At 42.6% G+C, this 20,481-nt stretch overlaps 1 protein-coding gene across 1 annotated transcript in view; it reads left to right on the top strand.

Annotated features, from left to right (window-relative positions):
• Positions 1-8,740: 8,740 nt before the first annotated feature.
• Positions 8,741-20,481, top strand: part of LOC120045722 (protein kinase C and casein kinase II substrate protein 3-like) — a 31,338-nt gene continuing 19,597 nt past the window's right edge. Inside the window, exons 1-2 of the mRNA XM_038990666.1 lie at positions 8,741-9,100; positions 12,777-12,942. The gene's annotated coding sequence lies outside the window, so the exon portion shown is untranslated. The remainder of the gene's footprint in view (positions 9,101-12,776; positions 12,943-20,481) is intronic.

Below are 20,481 nucleotides of genomic sequence, written 5' to 3'. Positions count from 1 at the left end.
TTGCAAATGTATAATAAAAAACAAATACCTTATTTACATAGGTATTCAGACCCTTTGCTATGAGACTCGAAATGGAGCTCAGGTGCATCCTGTTTACATTGAACATCCTTGAGATGTTTCTACAACTTGAGTGGAGTCCACCTGTGGTAAATTCAATTGATTGGAGATAATTTGGAAAGGCACACATCTGTTTATATAAGGTCCCACAGTTTTTTAAATTTTGTATAATTTTTTATTGATATATACACTGCTCAAAAAAATAAAGGGAACACTAAAATAACACATCCTAGATCTGAATGAATGAAATATTCTTCTTAAATACTTTTTTCTTTACATAGTTGAATGTGCTGACAACAAAATCACACAAAAATTATCAATGGAAATCAAATTTATCAACCCATGGAGGTCTGGATTTGGAGTCACACTCAAAATTAAAGTGGAAAACCACACTACAGGCTGATCCAACTTTGATGTAATGTCCTTAAAACAAGTCAAAATGAGGCTCAGTAGTGTGTGTGGCCTCCACGTGCCTGTATGACCTCCCTACAACGCATGGGCATGCTCCTGATGAGGTGGCGGATGGTCTCCCGAGGGATCTCCTCCTAGACCTGGACTAAAGCATCCACCAACTCCTGGACAGTCTGTGGTGCAACGTGGCGTTGGTGGATGGAGCGAGACATGATGTCCCAGATGTGCTCAATTGGATTCAGGTCTGGGGAACGGGCGGGCCAGTCCATAGCATCAATGCCTTCCTCTTGCAGGAACTGCTGACACACTCCAGCCACATGAGGTCTAGCATTGTCTTGCATTAGGAGGAACCCAGGGCCAACCGCACCAGCATATGATCTCACAAGGGGTCTGAGGATCTCATCTCGGTACCTAATGGCAGTCAGGCTACCTCTGGCGAGCACATGGAGGGCTGTGCGGCCCCCCAAAGAAATGCCACCCCACACCATGACTGACCCACCACCAAACCGGTCATGCTGGAGGATGTTGCAGGCAGCAGAACGTTCTCCACGGCGTCTCCAGACTCTGTCACGTCTGTCACGTGCTCAGTGTGAACCTGCTTTCATCTGTGAAGAGCACAGGGCGCCAGTGGCGAATTTGCCAATCTTGGTGTTCTCTGGCAAATGCCAAACGTCCTGCACGGTGTTGGGCTGTAAGCACAACCCCCACCTGTGGACGTCGGGCCCTCATACCACCCTCATGGAGTCTGTTTCTGACCGTTTGCGCAGACACATGCACATTCGTGGCCTGCTGGAGGTCATTTTGCAGGGCTCTGGCAGTGCTCCTCCTGCTCAAAGGCGGAGGTAGCGGTCCTGCTGCTGGGTTGTTGCCCTCCTACGGCCTCCTCCACGTCTCCTGATGTACTGGCCTGTCTCCTGGTAGCGCCTCCATGCTCTGGACACTACGCTGACAGACACAGCAAACCTTCTTGCCACAGCTCGCATTGATGTGCCATCCTGGATGAGCTGCACTACCTGAGCCACTTGTGTGGGTTGTAGACTCCGTCTCATGCTACCACTAGAGTGAAAGCACTGCCAGCATTCAAAAGTGACCAAAACATCAGCCAGGAAGCAATTTCCACCTGTTGTCTATTCCATTTGCACAACAGCATGTGAAATTTATTGTCAATCAGTGTTGCTTCCTAAGTGGACAGTTTGATTTCACAGAAGTGTGATTGACTTGGAGTTACATTGTGTTGTTTAAGTGTTCCCTTTTTTTGTTGTTGAGCAGTGTATATATATTTTTTAAACCTTTTTAATTGAATTTAGATATATCATCTCTATTGTTCCCTATAAAATGTCTAATCTTCTTTTATTTTATTGAATATCCAAAACATGCAATATAATTGCAGTGAAGCTGCTCAACAACTACACCACACCAATCATCCAACAGACTACAATTCAGAGCGACACACAGAAGCATCCCTGCTCAAGGGCATGTCGACAGATCTCCCACAAGGCCAAAAACCGGGACCTGAACCCTCCAAGATCCCCCCCACAGTTCCCCAATAGCTGCCCCTCAACCATCCGAGACCCCTCCCACAGTCCCAACCCCCGCCACACCAATAAATAAATAAATTTAATTTATTCCATACCCCCCCAAAAAAACAAAGGACATAAAGGACAACTAAAATCATAACAGCAAGGTCAATTGTATATGTTTGAGTGGATGTCTGGCACTATTTACATGTGTGTGTCCGTGTATGTGTATATTTGAATGTGTGTATGTGTAACATATGTATAATGTACTCTCCATGCGTTGTGTTTTCTCAAAATAAATCACTTCGGCCAGTTGTCCCAGTTGACCATAATTTATTTATGTTGTTAAATGGGAGACAGAACGTTAGTTGTGCAGGGCTTAACGGTATTGATGGCTGTCGATGGCAAAATCTGTAGCATGAAGACAACTGTGTTAGCAGTGGATTATGTGACCATGACATCGGTGTATGCTAGCTAACACACTTATTTACAGCAATCATATGCCAAAGCACATCCCAGAAAGCCCCTCAATCCCTAACAGGTACCATATACCCACACATGTATAAATCAGTAACGTACAGCAAACTTGTACACATTGTAAAATAGAAAATAGAAAACAGTATTCAGAACGTGACCTACCCCTTGCATCACATTTTCCTACTGGGAAGACCTGACGTTCGCGATCTCCCCCTATCTGCAAGCGGGGCCAATCACAACACACCTTATTGTTATCAGAGTTGAACTAACCAATAAGAATGCTTGAACATTAAATACACATTTCTTTAGAGGCAAGTGGAAACATAACCAACCCTGTTACAAATGTGTGTATTTGAATGTGTGTATATGTACAAACACCTGCACGGCAACAGCCTCAGGCAAACCGGCATTAGCTGCAAAACACCAGGCTCAACGTTAACAGTAGAGGCGACTCCGGGATGCTGGCCTTCTAGACAGAGTTCCTTTGTCCAGTGTCTGTGTTCTTTTTCCCATCTTAATCTTTTATTTTTATTGGCCAGTCTGAGATGTGGCTTTTTCTTTGCAACTCTGCCTAGAAGGCATTGAGACTGGTGCTTTGCGGGTACTATTTAATGAAGCTGCCAGTTCTCAAACTAGAAACTAATGTACTTGTCCTCTTGCTCAGTTGTGCACCGGGGCCTCCCACTCCTCTTTCTATTCTGGTTAGAGCCAGCTTGCGCTGTTCTGTGAAGGGAGTAGTACACAGCGTTGTACGAGATCTTTCGTTTCTTGGCAATTTCTCACATGAAATAGCCTTCATTTCTCAGAATAAGAATTGACTGACAAGGGCCTCCCGGGTGGCGCAGTGGTCTAGGGCACTGCATCGCAGCGCTAGCTGTGCCACCAGTGACTCTGGGTTCGCGCCCAGGCTCTGTCAGGTTGTGTTTCAGAGGACGCATGGCTTTTGACCTTCGTCTCCCGAGCCCGTACGGGAGTTGTAGCGATGAGACAAGATAGTAATTACTAACAATTGGATACCACGAAAAGGGGGTAAAATTTATTAAAAATAAAAAAAATTGACTGACGAGTTCTTTCTTAGAAGCCATTTTGAGCCTGTAATCGAACCCACAAATTCTGATGCTCCAGATACTCAACTAGTCTAAAGAAGGCCAGTTTTATTATTCTTTAAATCAGGACAACAGTTTTCAGATGTGCGAACATAATTGCAAAAAGGTTTTCAAATGATCAATTAGCCTTTTGAAGTGATAAACTTGGATTAGCTAACACAACGTGCCATTGGAACACAGGAGTGATGGTTGCTGATAACGTGCCTCTGTACGCCTACTGTATGTAGATATTCCATAAAGAATCAGTCGTTTACAACATTAACAATGTCTACACTGTATTTTTGATCAATTTGATGTTATTTTAATGGACAAAAAATTTGCTTTTCTTTCAAAAACAAGGACATTTCTAAGTGACCACAAACTTTTGAACGGTAGTGTATATCTTTCAACTATGCTGTGATGTTTAACATACAATTTCAATCTATCTAAGTACTATTTCTAGTAGAGGTCGACCGATTATGATTTTTCAACGCCGATACCGATTATTGGAGGACCCAAAAAAAGCCGATACCGATTAATCGGCCGATTTAAAAAAAAATGTATTTGTAATAATGACAATTACAACAATACTGAATGAACATTTATTTTTACTTAATATAATACATCAATAAAATCAATTTAGCCTCAAATAAATAATGAAACATGTTCAATTTGGTTTAAATAATGCAAAAACAAAGTGTTGGAGAAGAAAGTAGAAGTGCAATATGTGCCATGTAAGAAAGCTAACGTTTAAGTTCCTTGCTCAGAACATGAGAACATATGAAAGCTGGTGGTTTCTTTTAACATGAGTCTTCAATATTCCCAGGTAAAAAGTTTTAGGTTGTAGTTATTATAGGACTATTTCTCTCAATACGATTTGTATTTCATATACCTTTGACTATTGGATGTTCTTATAGGCACTTTAGTATTGCCAGTGTAGCTTCCATCCCTCTCCTCGCCGCTACCTGGGCTCGAACCAGGAACACATCGACAACAGCCACCCTCGAAGCAGCGGTACCCATGCAGAGCAAGGGGAACAACTAATCCACGACTGGTCTATCGACGTCACCGCACGAAGAGGCAAAAATAGACGCGACGTCCCCCAAAGGCCCTTCTGCTAACTTGCTAGCCCCGGTCTGCTAACTGCTAGCTTGCCCCGGTCTACTAACTGCTTGCTTGTTAACCCCGGTCTGCTAACTGCTAGCCCCGGTCTGCTATCTGCTAGCTTGTTAGCCCCGGTTTGCTAACTGCTAGCTTGTTAGCCCCGGCCTGCTAACTGCTAGCTTGTTAGCCCCGGCCTGCTAACTGTCTGAATCGCCGTGTCCCCAGCCAGCCCAACCACTATTCTGAATGATCTAAAGCCCGGAAACTCAACTCTGGACCTAAAAGCCAGTTCCACTGTATTTTCTTTTTATTGTTCCCATCTAATCAGGGACTGATTTAGACATGGGACACCAGGTGTTTGCAATTAATTATCAGAACAGAATACCAGCAGGCTCCGGACCTCGTGGGGTAAGAGTTGAGTACCCCTTATCTAAAGGATGTAGTCGAGGTCCAATCATTTGTTCCCTTTGTAAAGCACGGCGAACAATGCAGGTGCCAATGTCAAGTGGGTTTTCCAAGAATGGACAGGCCATAGTGACGAACAGGTATCTGATTGGCGGAGAAGTCACGTATTTATTCACCAGGACACGCTAAGATCAAGTTAACCTAGTAGGTAGGTTTGCTTCAGAACATTTGTTACTATGGTTTCTGATCAGGCTCTCTTTCTGGAGCCGTACATTCTGAGTTTGCACAATTCTGGTTTGACATATCTCGCTAAATCACTAATCCGGCTTTCTGGAATACCCCGCTGGTGATTGAGACGGGCATGGCATATGGTTTACATCGTTTTCATGCTCATTCAACCATTCAGTGACCACTTGTGGAATGGGGCATTGTCATCCTGGAAGAGACCACTCCCATCAGGATATAAATTATTCACCATAGGTTGAAGGTGATCACTCAGAATGGCTGTGTATTTATTGGCACTAACCTTGCCCTCTAAGGGGTTGAGTGGACCTAAACCATGCCAGGAAAATGCACCCCACAGGTCACACCATAAGAGTTGCCAGAACCCTCATTTACTCAAGTGTTTCCTTTATTTTGGTAGTTACGTGTACATGTAGGCCTACACAAGATGCAATAAGGCAAAATCTGTTCAGAAGCATTATACTCAGGATCACACAATCATGTAATGTTATCATGGATAAAGATTTACTTTGGACAGATTACCAACTTCATTTAACATACCTATAATAAAACATGTTTTCTTGTGGTTGCTTAAAAAAATACAATATTTAACTTTAAACAGAATGGTTTCTGGATATTGTATTAAGACAATGCGTACAATTATTTTATGTTTTTGACAACAGTGGTCAGCATATCAACTCTGAATATATAGCATTTTCAGAAATATCACATCAATGACATTGGCTGCTTTGTGGTGTATGGTAGGGTGAGCAATCTGACCATGGGAAACCACTTGTAGTCAGTTTTCGGCCTCCCCTGTGATTTAGGGAATGTGCTCTCGTGTGGCTTGACCTTTGAGCTTGCATTGAAGCCAATAGGCCAGCTCACTCAAAAAATTATCCCACAATTTTGTCCTGGAATAGTCCGATCACCCCCCCACTTGTCACTCATACTAGAAACTATTATCTGTTACCTGGTTTACAGCCATTGTATTGTAGTTATACAGCCATTGTATTGTAGTTACATGGATTTGGAAAGTTCTTTAAGGCCCTTCAAAATCTATATTCTCAAAGTACTATCTTTAAAGATAGTCCTAGTTGTGGAGATAACATTAACATATGATCTATGCAATGTATAGTTTCAGTATTTGACCTGATGGTATGGAGCGCTAATGTACTGTAAGTGGTTGCCTTTTAAATGGAATGAACCACAATGGGTGGTGTCTTTCTATATATATATATATATGTAACAGTTTAATTTTATGGCATCCCCTCGCCCCGGGCGCGAACCAGGGACCCTCTGCACACATCAACAACAGTTACCCACGAAGCGTCGTTACCCATCGCTCCACCTTGCTCTGCAAGAGGCGCAGCTTTTGTGGAGCGATGGGTAACGATGCTTCGTGGGTGACTGTTGTTGATGTGTGCAGAGGGTCCCTGGTTCGCGCCCCGGTCGGGGCTAGGGGACGGACGTAAAGTTATACTGTTACATTGATGCTGTTGACCCGGATAACTGGTTGCTGTGGAAAAGGAGGTCGAAAGGGGGGTGAATGTAACCGATGTGAAATGGCTAGCTAGTTAGCCATTTCACATATATATACAGTACCAGTCAAAAGTTTGGACACACCAACTCATTCAAAGATTTTTTAAACTATTTTCTACATTGTAGAATAATAGTGAACACATCAAAACTATGAAATAACACGATGGAATCATGTAGTAACAAAAAAAGTGTTAAACAAATCAAAATATATTTTACATTTGAGATTCTTCAAAGTAGCCACCCTTTTCCTTGATGACAGCTTTGCACACTCTTGGCATTCTCTCAACCAGCTTCACCTGGAAAGCTTTTCCAAAAGTCTTGCAGGAGTTCCCACATATGGGCCCACCCACTTGGGAGCCAGGCCCAGCCAATCAGAAGTTTTTCCACACAAAAGGGCTTTATTATAGATGGAAATACATCTGTTTCTTCAGTTTGTCTGGTGGCTGGTCTCAAACGATCCCGCAGGTGAAGAAGCCGGATGTTGAGGTCCTGGGCTGGCGTGGTTACATGTGGTCTGCAGTTGTGAATCCGGTTAGATGTACTGATAAATTATCTAAAACAACATTGAAAGTTTATGGTAGAGAAATGAACATTCAATTATCTGGCAACAGCTCTGGTGGACATTCCTGCAGTCAGCATGTCAATTGCAGACTCCTTAACTTGAGACATCTGTGGCGTTGTGTTGCGTGACAACTGCACATTTTAAGTGGCCTTTTATTTCCCCAGCACAAGGTGCACCTGTGTAATAATCATACTGTTTAATCAGCTTCTTGATATGTGACACCTATCAGGTGGATGGATTATCTTGGCAAAGGAGAAATGCTCACTAACAGGAATGTAAACACATTTGTGCTAGATAATTTGAGAGAAATAAGCATTTTGGGCGTAGGGAACATTTCTGGGCTCTTTTATTTCAGCTCATGAAACATGAGACCGCCACTTTACATGTTGCGTTTTATATTTTTGTTCAGTGTATATAAAAAACCTTAATCACAAAACAGTCCAGCTTTCTTCTCATAGAACAACCACTGTTATGGTTTCCTCTTTTTCTTCATTACCCTACAGTTGCTCGGGGACCTTGAAGACCCACCAACCATGTGTCTCTCATATAACTTCTCAGATCCATCTGATAGAAGTTAATATTTCTGAGAAGTTATATGAGAGACACATGGTTGATTGTGCCTTTTAATGTCCCCCAGCATCTGTAGGCTATAGTAGGTCAACTGGTGAGCAGATCTGTCAGATTAAGAGCTGTGGGAGTGGTGTTTCTAGAATAGTCTCTCTGCTCTAACATGATGTATCACTACAGCCAAAGATACCAGCATGTAATACCTTAATGACTCCTCAAAGTCCCTCAGGGTGAATTAAACATGTCAGAAGAGAGGAACATACAATAGCGCTCTTCAGCAGATTTCCAAGAGTGAGGTCAAATAATAGTTATACTGTATGTAGCCTACAGTTTAGGTCAATATCATCTATTTGTTTTTCCTTACTCCTTGATCACATCCAACCTCAAATCATCTCACACTATTAGCCGTGGTTTGTCGAAGATGATTGTATTGAAAAAAGTATTGGCATTTGGCTACAGTAGGCTACTTTCAACAGGAATCAGACGAAATATTAATATTGTGTGATTTACCTGATGACCTATAGATGGTGCTGTTCACAAGTAATTGAATAAGGCAGTGGACCAAGCAACAATTGTTTGGCATAATTCAATTAAATCTATTAATTCCACAGACAATTATGTTATGTCACGTAGAGTTGTAGCCTATGTGTTGAGTGATAATTAATGAAAAAGATTTGATTCACATGGCCTGACCATAATTATCACTGTGAGCTAGAGACTCGTGTCTAGTCAGTAAAGGGTTAACGCCTGTAATTGGATGAATGGATATTGTGGTTCGCCACAACATCCGATTACACAGCGTTGGAGACCTCTCCAGAATAACCGGGAGGATTGCCTTTGTACCTTCCTTCCTGCCAGTCAGATAGCACACATTTTGGGGCTTTTGTAGCACTGTTTCTGACTAAAGTACATTTAACCAATTTACCGCCGATGATATTAGGCCTACCTCGTGAATTTGAAGGGGCAGGAAATATAATAATTATATCTTCGTTGCAATGGCAGAGTGTTATCTACGATGTCCTTCGCTGTCTTCGGGAAAGTTCTTGAGCGAAATTGTTGATGCACTTGGTTTGATCAAGGGATTGCTTTGGGAATTTTCGTTCCGGCGTTGGTAAACTCCTCGAGAGACGAGGGATTTGAAGCTGCAACAGGTAGGTCGCAAACTGGATGGAAACAAAGTAGACACGTTATGGTTGCCAAATGGTTACAATTTTGTAACAATTCGACTTGTGTTTGCGTCTGTTCCATTGTGTCGATAATGACCTAGATATCAGCCAGGGTAGGTTTAACCATAGGCGTAACTACGACTCCATGAATGTAAGATCAAACATGCATGGTGATTTATGTTGAGTGACTATCTCCTGGCACATTATTAAATTGTGTTTGGATTCACATGTGATTTAAATACCCTTTGTAATGTGTATTTAAGGCCGTGGAACAATCCATTTATCCTTGGGCTACTGTAGGCTACACTCCTCTTCAATGGATATAATCTATTAGGCTACTGCTATTCGACAGCAAGCTATTTGGCAAACATTCACGGTTTGTGTAAAACTGTAAAGTGAATTTGATATTAATGTTGAGTAGGCCAACTGAGCAAGTGCTTTGTCTGTCAATCTTTTTCAATAGCCCAACTTTATGGCTATTAGTTGTATTGTGAGCAGAACTGCCAATACCCATAGGCTAAATTACACACAGGATAGATTGGGGAACCTCAAATTGAAAATGCATTGCTCTGTTGTAATATGAGAACAGCCCCACCCTTTTTTAAAAGCATGTGTAATTTCATAGAAATATAGATTTTCAGAACCATTAAGCACGATCACTGATATGCCTGATCCTAGCATACTTTGACTAAGCAAGAAATTGGTACACAATATCTTGCTTAGTCAGACTATGGCTAGTCTGATACTTGAGCTGGTTATTGTTCAACGAAACTGCTTTCTTTATTCAACAGATTGGGACTTGTTCTGGTCTCATTTATTGCAGTGTAGCCTATATGCACAGCCATTCTCTAAGGACTGGTTTGGGAAACAATGGCTTGGACATGGTACACTATGTTAATGTGTGACACATCACCTTGAAACAATGCCCGTAAGGCACACTGCATTAGACCCTGTGTGTCTTATAATGTAGTCTGTGGTGGTCTCACACTTGCTGCCAAGCTTTCTCATTGCTTAAATAACCCTTCCTGCTGTATTCTATCTTGAGCCTGGAGTGCAGGATTTTTCTCAATGCCAGCTCTGAGAACTGTGGTTTAGAAATGAGAGATTCAGTCCGTCTGCAAGTAGCTAAAACGGTCAGCCTTTCCTTAGTACTGGCCTACCCAAAACAAGCCTAACTGCACTCTGTCCATTGATAGTTGACATTGCTTTTCACTCCTTCCTACATTAGTTTCAAGGATTGTACGAGGGAATCATCTGAAGTACAGAGATATTCAACACCAGTCCTTCAGGGCCTCAGTACTGCTGGTTCTTTTTTTTCTTCATTGTTGTTGAAGACAACCTGTATTGATTGACACCTCCAGAGATCTTAGCACAGAGCAGACTACAGTGTGTTTTTATTCCTTTGTTCTAAGTAGTTATTGGACATAGGTTGTGGAACAAACATGTCTTTGTTTCTCATTACCAACACTGGGATTTGAGGTTCACTTGGCCCTCTAGGGTAGGGTACATGGAGCTGTGCTGTTGCCAAACAGTGTATCATTTTACTGGGGTAAGTGCTCCATGGAAGATTTGCAGCAATGCCAACCATTGGGCTTGAATTCTGGATGTTTCACTTTAGACTTGAGGTGGCATTTTTAGTTATATTATTGCGTATGCAACTGCAATTGACCAGCCACTAAATATTCTTTAATCTTTTAAACAATTAATCAAATGTTCAACTTGGAAAAAATTGAAAGTATGAGATTCACCTCAGGAACTGTATACACAATATTTATGTAAACATTCCTGTGTTGGTTGGTGACAGTGGAGAACACTTTGCACCACTGTCCTATCCACAGGGTTTTCCAAAGTCTGTCCTGCCCCCCCCCCCCCCCCCCCCCTACACAGCTTATGAAAATAATCAAAGCTTGATAATGAGTTGGTTATTTGAATCAGCTCTATAGTGCTAGGGCAAAAACCAAAGTGTGCCCCCAGGACTGAGTTTGGGGAAACCCTGATATCCAGATCCATTAGCCTGCCTTTGTCAGCATTGGACTGCTTATGTAATTAAAACAGGTCTCTCATTGAAATAATCCATGACTGACATGCCTGATCACTGAAGCCATGTGCTTCAGTGGAGTGTCATTTTGGATCTGTTAATTCAAAGGGATGGGCTAGTTCAACCAATGTACTAATTTACTCCATGACGGGCTACCTAGAAAGTCAACCGACAGGTCACATACTCAACATGTGGGTTTGGTTTAGTGTTGGCATCCTTGAGTGCAAAACAATTTGAGTGGTTGGATCCCTGTTTGCGTTCCCCGAACATGTGTATCAACTCAAAGTAACTTGTTATCAATGAATGGATATAAGGAATGATTTAATTTAGGTGGAGGAAATGCAGTTTTTTTGATAGGGAGGATGTCTCAGTTCTGGTAAGCGGCCATATGCTACAGCTAGTGAGAGAAGCATGATTAATGTTAGCCTGATGTAGCGAAGCAATGTCTAAAATGCAATGGGGGATGTCACCTGCCTTCAGTTTCTTTGGTTGTCTACACTTGATACTTACGTGCGAATTCTGCTATCAGAGTACGAAGATCGCTTTGGCCTGATTTTGTGTGTAGATCTGGTTGACCACTTCAGAAGGTGGTCAGAGGTGCGTTGTGTGTGCATTTCTCCTCTGTCTGGATGGAATCCGGATACCAAAAGTGCATTCAGTGGGTGATGTCATCAGCACTCCTCCCACAAGTCTCCAGAAAACTTGTTTTGGGACCGAGAGGCACCTTTTCATTACAACTTTGGTGGAAATATGTTCCTTGTGTGTGAGGAACGTGTTTGCTGGCCTTATGCTGGCCAGCTAGTTAATATTTAGAATTTAAATATTTTTTTAGCCAGTTATGCAATCCCTTTAGTGTTGCTTGCTGGCTAGATAGCTACAGTAGTTACTAATGCCATCAGTTGTTAAAATAATTTATTCTAACCCCCAGGTGAAATTGAGAATGTTTGGTGTATTTGTTTGAATTACAACTGCAAAAGACAATGTAATGACATTTTAAGATTTTTCACTTCAATGTTTACTTTTTTTTATTTTTTTTTATGAAGGCCTGGACTAAATTATTCAAAGTCCATTTGGTTGAATCAAGTGATTATCATTTGTATAATTTCTCACCTCTGGTAAGTTGCAGGTGTGTACAGGGTAAAAATAGCCGTTGAACCAGTTTTGAAAAGAGAACCGAACATTCTGCTACATTTTAAAGTGCACGGGTGCCAATATATTTGACCACACCTGTAAATAACCTTGTCTAACCCAGGGTTGGTAACATAACATTGGGGCTGAAGTTCCAACATTTCTATGGCGTTCAAACGGATTCCTTCTCTTTGATTCTTTACAGGTTATTTTAGATGTGATCCTGACCTTCCATAGTTGGAGGGTCTCTTCCAAGACCACCACACTGTGTAGTTTTCCAGCACACCCATGACTGGTTTTCCAATGGCATTTCACTCTCTAATTCAGAATCTGCCACCTTTTTGGAGCCAGGACTTATTATAACCATCTGACTGCCAGCCTCAGTCATACTCTGACTGTGAGTGGTTCTTCTCCACTGCTCATGCTGTGCTCCTCTATACTCTATCTCTCCCTGTTCTCCTCAGTTAGTTCTCACACTCTGCCCCTCTCTTCCAGTGCCACAGAGAAAGCCAAGTTCCTCAACAGGGACCTCTCTTCCAGTGCCACAGAGAAAGCCAAGTTCCTCAACAGGGACCTCTCTTCCAGTGCCACAGAGAAAGCCAAGTTCCTCAACAGGGACCTCATCTTTGACCTCATCTTATCTCAATTAATTTAATCTTGGGTAAGTCCTCTTCGGGTTCCACTCCTATGCAATTTGTGGATAATGCATTTTTATGTTTTATTTTTTTGCTCTGCTATATTTGTCTGACTGAATATTATTGGGTAGGTTGTCTGACCTTTTGTGGATGGACTGTTTCCCCATTGCTATGAGGTTTATGTCATCTCCCTCAGTTAATCTTCACCTCTAACATGATTCATACAAGAATGCCTGGCCTCTTAATCCAATAATTAGAATGTGTGAAGTTTTTCTCCTCAACAAGTGTTACTCAGTCACTATTGATGGTAATCAATGAAATAATATTAATATTAATATTCTTATATGTTCTTATATGCCATACATTTTAAGGCTTTAATAGTATTCAGCACAAGTATTTCCTTTGCTGTGTTAATGTCTATTCCCTGTTGTAGCAACACAATTGTTTGTGAAACACTGGGAGTATCACCTTGTGTTCTTCAGTGCAGGACTGATCTATATTTAGGAGTTGTGCATTCGGAAAGTATTCAGACCCCTTGACTTTTCCACATTTTGTTACGTTACAGCCTTATTCTAAAATGTATTAAATAACACGTTTTCCTCATCAATACCCCACAATGAAATTTTTTTAATTAATTTTTTTAGAAATTGTATTTAAAATGACAAACTGAATTACCTTATTTACATAAGTATTCGAGAAGATGGCGCCGAAGAACATGGCTGATGTTTTACATTCTCCCAAGCAATTGTGCAATTTTTTTTGTGTAACTTATTTTTTTACTTATTGTGTACATAATGTTGCTGCTACCGTCTCTTATGACCGAAAAAAACCTCTGGACATCAGAAAAGCGATTACTCACCGCGGACTGGAAGAAACTTTTTCCTTTAACGAGTCTGACTAGAAGGATATCCTGCTTTCACTGGAACAGGCCCAGATCCACGCCTTGTGCATGAAGAAAAGACGCCAGAAAAGGGGACGCAAATCGGGGATCCTTCTGAGAAGCCGGAGGCGAGCGAGTAAACTCCCAATGCCTTCCGTTCTTCTTGCTTGATGACATACTAAGCTTATCCTACCAATGGGACATTAAAAACTGTAACATTTTATGTTTCACCGAGATGTGGCTGAACGAAGAAATTGACAATACAGAGCTGGCGGGATTTTCCATGCATCGGCAGAACAGAGACGCTACCTCTGGTAAGACGAGGGGTGGGAGTGTCTTTTTGTCAATAACAGCTGGAGTGATGTCTAATATTAAAGAAGTCTCGAGGTAGTGTGGTCGACAGAATACCTCATGATAAGCTATCTACCATGAGTTCTCATCAGTATTATTCATAGCCGTTTATTTACCACCACAAAGCGAAGCTGGCACTAAGACCGTTCTCATCCAACTCTATAAGGCCATAAGCAAAGAAGAAAATGCTCACCCAGAAGCGGCACACCTAGTGGCCGGGTACTTTAATGCAGGTAAACTTTAATCAGTTTTACCACATTTTTACCAACATGTCACATGTGCAACCAGGGGGAAAAAAATCCTAGTCCACCTTTACTCCACACACAGATGCATACAAAGCTCTCCCCCGCCCTCCATTTGGAAAATCTGACCACAATTCTATCCTGATTCCTGCTTACAAGCAAAAACTAAAGCAGGAAGTACCAGTGACTCGCTCAATGCAGAAGCGGTCAGATGACGCGGATGCTACACTACAGGACTGTTTTGCTAGCACAGACTGGAATATGTTCTGGGATATATCCAATGGCATTGAGGAATACACCTCCTCAGTCATCGACTTAATCAATAAGTGCATCAATGACATCATCCCCACAGTGACTGTATGTACATATCCCAACCAGAAGCCATGGATTACAGGCAACATCCGCATCTAGCTAAAGGCTAGAGTTGCCACTTTCAAGGAGCGGGAGACAAATCCGGACGCTTATAAGAAATCCCGCTATGCCCTCAGACGAATGATCAAACAAGCAAAGCGTCAATACAGGATTAAGATTGTATCATACTGCTCTGAAGCTGGTCGAATGTGGCAGGGCTTGAAAACTATTAGGGGCTATGAAGGGAAACCCAGACGCAAGCTGCCCAGTGACGCAAGCCTACCAGACAAGCTAAATGCCTTATTATGCTCGCTTTGAGGCGAGCAACACTGAAGCGTGCACGAGACCACCAGCTGTCCTGGATGACTATGATAACGCTCTTGGTAGCCGTTGTGAACAAAACCTTTAAACAGGTCAACATTCACAAAGCCGCTGGGCCAGACAGATTACCAGGACGTGTACTCAAAGCATGTGCGGACCAACTGGGAAGTGACTTCACTGACATTTTCAACCGCTCTCTGACCGAGTCTGTAATACCTACACGTTTCAAGCAGACCACCATAGTCCCTGTGCCCACTCACAGCGGGAGCCATGAAGTGCTTTGAAAGGCTGGTCATGGCTCACATCAACAGCATCCTCCTGGACACCCTAGACCCACTCCAATTTGCATATCACCCCAACAGATCCACAGATGACGCAATCTCAATCGCACTCCACACCACCCTTTCTCACCTGGACAAAAGGAACACCTGTGTTGAGAGTGCTGTTCATAGGCTACAGCTCAGAGTATAACACCATAGCTTAGTAATGAGCTTTAAGGGCACTAAGGACCCTGGGACTAAACACCTCCCTCTAACTGGATCCTGGACTTCAGGATGGGCTACCCCAGGAAGTAAGGGTAGGTAACAACACATCTGCCACGCTGATCCTCAACACTGGTGCCCCTCAGGGGTGTGTACTTAGTCTCCTCCTGTATTCCCTGTTCACCCACGACTGCGTGGCCAAGCACAACTCCAACACCATCAAGTTTGCTGACGACACAACAGTGGTAGGCCTGATCACTGAGACGGCCTATAGGGAAGAGGTCAGAGACCTGGCAGTGTGGTGCCAGGACAACAACCTCTCCCTCAATGTGAGCAAGACAAAGGAGCTGATCGTGGACTAAAGGAAAAGGTGGGCCGAACGGGCCCCCATTAACGTCGACGGGGCTGTGGTGGAGCTGGTCGAGAGCTTAAAGTTCCTTGGTGTCCACATCACCAACAAACTATCATGGTCCAAACATACCAAGACAGTCCTTAAGAGGGCACAACAAAACCTTTCACCCTCAGGAGACTGAAAAGATTTGGCATTGGTCCCCAGATCCTCAATGTTCCACAGCTGCACCATCGAGAGCATCCTGATCGGTTGCATCGCCGCCTAGTATGGCAACTGCTCGGCATCTGACCATAAGGTGCTACAGAGGGTAGTGCGAACGGCCCAGTACATCACTGGGGCCAAGCTTTCTGCCGTCTGGGACCTATACAGGCGCACACACACCTGTCTATATAAGGTCCCTCAGTCTTTATATTTTTTATTTACAGTTGATGTCGGAAGGTTTCACACTTAGGTTGGAGTCATTTAAAACTAGTTTTTCTACTACTCCACATTTCTTGTTAACAAATTATAGTTTTGGAAAGTCGGTTAGGACATCTACTTCATGCATGACACAAGTCATTTTTCCAACAATTATTTACAGATGGATTATTTCACTTATAATTCACTGTATCACAATTCCAGTGGGTCAGAAGTTTACATACACTAAGTTGACTGTGCCTTTAAACAGCTTGAAAAATTCCAGAAAATTATGTCATGGCTTTAGAAGCTTCTGATAGGCTAATTGACATCATTTGAGTCAATTGGAGGTGTACCTGTGGATGTATTTCAAGGCCTACCTTCAAATTCAGTGTCACTTTGCTTGACATCATGGGATAATCAAAAGAAATCAGCCAAGACCTCAGAAAAAAAATTGTGGACCTCCACAAGTCTGGTTCATCCTTGGGACCAATTTCTGTCTTCTAGAGATGAACGTACTTTGGTGCGAAAAGTGCAAATCAATCCCAGAACAACAGCAAAGGACCTTGTAAAGATGCTGGAGGAAACCGGTACAAAAGTATCTATATCCACAGTAAAACGAGTCCTATATCGATATAACCTGAAAGGCCGCTCAGCAAGGAAGAAGCCACTGCTCCAAAACTGTCATTAAAAAAGCCAGGCTACGGTTTGCAAATGGGGACAAAGATTGTACTTTTTGGAGAAAAGTTCTCTGGTCTGATGAAACAAAAATAGAACTGTTTGGCCATAATGACCATCGTTATGTTTGGAGGAAAAAGGGGGAGGCTTGCAAGCCGAAGAACACCATCCCAACCGTGAAGCACGGGGGTGGCAGCATCATTTTGTGGGGGTGCTTTGCTACAGGAGGGACTGGTGCACTTCACAAAATAGATGGCATCATGAGGTAGGAAAATTATGTGGATATATTGAAGCAACATCTCAAGACATTAGTCAGGAAGTTAAAGCTTGGTCGCAAATGGGTCTTCCAAATGGACAATGACCCCAAGGATACTTCCAAAGTTGCGGCAAAATGGCTTAAGGACAACAAAGTCATAGTATTGGAGTGGCCATCACAAAGCCCTGACCTCAATCCTATAGAACATTTGTGGGCAGAACTGAAAAAGCGTGTGCGAGCAAGGAGACCAACAAACCTGACTGTTACACCAGCTCTGTCAGGAGGAATGGGCCAACATTCACCCAACTTATTGTGGGACGCTTGTGAAAGGCTACCCAAAACATTTGACCCAAGTTAAGCAATTTCAAGGCAATGCTAACAAATACTAATTGAGTGTATGTAAACTTCTGACCCACTGGGAATGTGATGAAAGAAATAAAAGCTGAAATAAATCATTCTCTCTCCTATTATTCTGACATTTCACATTCTTAAAATAAAGTGGTGATCCTAACTGACCTAAGACAGGGAATTTTTACTAGGATTAAATGTCAGGAATTGTGAAACTGAGTTTAAATGTATGTAGCTAAGGTGTATGTGAACTTCCGACGGTAACTAGGCAAGTCAGTTAACAATTTCTTATTTGACAGTGCCTGTCGGGGAAAAAACCAAACCATGAGGTCAAAGGAGTTGTCTGTTGAACTCCGAGACAGAATTGTGTTGAGGCAAAACAAATCTGCAGCATTGTCGGTCATTGTGGCCTCCATTCAAAAATGGAAAAAGTTTGGAACCACCAAGACTCTTCCTAGAGCTGGCCGCCTGGCCAAACTGAGCAATCGGGGGAGAAGGGCCTTGGTCTGGGTGGTGTTCAATGGTCTCTTTGACAGAGCTCCAGAGTTCCTCTGTGGAGATGGGAGAACCTTCCAGAAGGACGACCATCTTTGCTGCACTCCACCAATCAGGCCTTTTAATGGTAGTGGCCAGATGGTAGCTGCTCTTCAGTAAAAGGCGCATGACAGCCCGCTTGGAGTTTGCCAAATGGCGTCTAAAGGTTCTGACCATGAGAAGGAAGACAACGGAGGAGTAGCTTCGGGACAAGTCTCTGAGTGTCCTTGAGTGGAGCCCGGACTTGAACCCGATCGGACGTCTCTGAAGAGACCTGACAGAGCTTGACAGGATCTGCAGAGAATGGGAGAAACTCTCCAAATACAGGATTAGTTTTATTTAACTTGGCAAGTCAGTTGAGAACACATTTTTATTCACAATGATGGCTTACCAGGGAACAATGCCTTGTTCAGGGGCAGAACGACTGATTTTTACCTTGTCAGCTCGGGAATTTGATCCAGCGACCTTTCGGTTACTGGCCTAACGCTTTAACCACTAGGCTACCTGCCGCCCCATCAACAGGTGCCAAGCTTGTAGCTTCATACCCAATAAGACTCAAGGCTGTAATCGTTGCCAAAGGTGCTTCAATAAAGTACTGAGTAAAGGGTCTGAATACTTACGTATATGATATTTCTGTTTATTTAGAAAGAAAAAAAATACTTTCCGAATGCACTGTATGTTGAAGAAATCAAACAAGGAAATTATTTTGAGGATTCTATGCTTGCTCAGACTTTGAACTGCACTTTCAGTGAAAATAATAGCTGCCCATGCTGCTCGTATACATTAATCAGATTAATGACTACAAGTTTCCAGTGTGGTTTATGAGCTCTTGGCTTCTCCTTTTTAATCTGAACCAATTTTGGAGGTAACGGGAGCCAATGTTCAGTTTCTTACTCTGTCAGCATGGGTAACATCCCGAGGAGAGACGTATAACTTAATCTCTCCAGGTAGTGTTTCTAGCTCTAGGTTTTGTCATTTTATTAATCTAGCTGGAATGTTTGTCTCTAAGCAATGTAAGTAAACCAGCTCCACATGCTACGAGTTGTTCTCAAAACCCCATCTAAGGGTGAGGGGGGCGGAGGGGTGGAAGCTCCCATAATGGGTTCTGAATGTGCTGCCATTTGGTATCCAGTTTCCCGCTATGTGGTTTAGTCCTTGGCCTACTGGCTCTGTCTTGAGACGACTAGTGCCCTTTTCCATGAAGGGTTCAGCAGTGTTTGACCCAAATCCCTCTGACTGCTACACAGGATCTGCTGTCTTCTGTCAGCCATGCCCCCGCTGAGGATTTCATCTCCCAGAGATTTAAACAGAATAATTCCAGTTCTGCTAAGTGATCTGGATGAGCTGAGCATACTGCCTAAAAGTCGGTGACCGGTGGAACGTCAACATCCTCTGACACAGGGATGTTGTCCAAATGAAGGCCTGCAGCACATGGTCTGTTGCTTCTGGGCCTGTGTGGAAGTTTGTTGCTCAGCTCACACTTATGGTGGTTATGTGCTTTCAAGTGTCAGGGGTCTTCCTTAATGCTTGTCATGTACTTTGTTTTCCACAGCATTTGGGAAAACTCTTCATGGTGCTTTAAATGTTTTTTTTGAGTCAATATACATTGAATAGAAAAGGCAGTCAGGCAAGGACCTAATTTAATTCCACCTATTTTTGGGTTTGTTTTTCAATATTATCAATATTTTTAAATTTTATAGGTTTCAACAAATGCTAAAGATAGAGCATGTAATCTCTGATTAAAGGCTACATGCAAAGTGACCCAGATGTCATGGGTATGATTCTGCAGCCTGTCATGTTTACCGACTTAATCTTTTGTAGTGTGAATTGTGTGTACTCTAAGTGGTTGCTCTGCCTTTGAATTTATTTGTGATTTAAATATATCAGTTTGGCAAAGCCATCTGTTCGATTTCCCCCTCATGTTCCGTTAAAGGACACCAATATCTCTAGATTCCATACATTTATGGCATCTGTATAAAAACATGACATATTAGTATCTATTGAATCTGAGCCTCTGGCCCCTCCAGAGACTGTATCTGTATGTTGAATCCAATGTGACCTAGATATTCAAGCTGCTGATATGTCTTATGCCGTCAGCTGGTCATTGACTGGAGATTAGTGATGTTTGACCACTCCTTTACCCTCCCTACGAGCTGCTAGTTTTCCACCATGGTTCAGGGCGTACATTACTTTACCCTGGGCTTCAATCACTTTTGTCATGCTGCATCCCCAACTTTTCCACTCTTGAGATGGGTCAGAGATATTTACTTTTCAATTAGCATGCCTTGCTGAAGTGAGCCTCATAGATGTTCCTGTTTTGACATGTTTGTGGAAAATGCCTCTCCTGCTAGCATACATTCTGCTGCCTGACAGC

Source organism: Salvelinus namaycush, chromosome 1 (genome assembly GCF_016432855.1).
Source record: "Salvelinus namaycush isolate Seneca chromosome 1, SaNama_1.0, whole genome shotgun sequence".
Taxonomy (NCBI): Eukaryota; Metazoa; Chordata; class Actinopteri; order Salmoniformes; family Salmonidae; genus Salvelinus; species Salvelinus namaycush.
The sequence above is the reverse complement of the archived record's forward strand: the minus strand, read 5'-3'. Positions and strand labels throughout refer to the sequence as shown.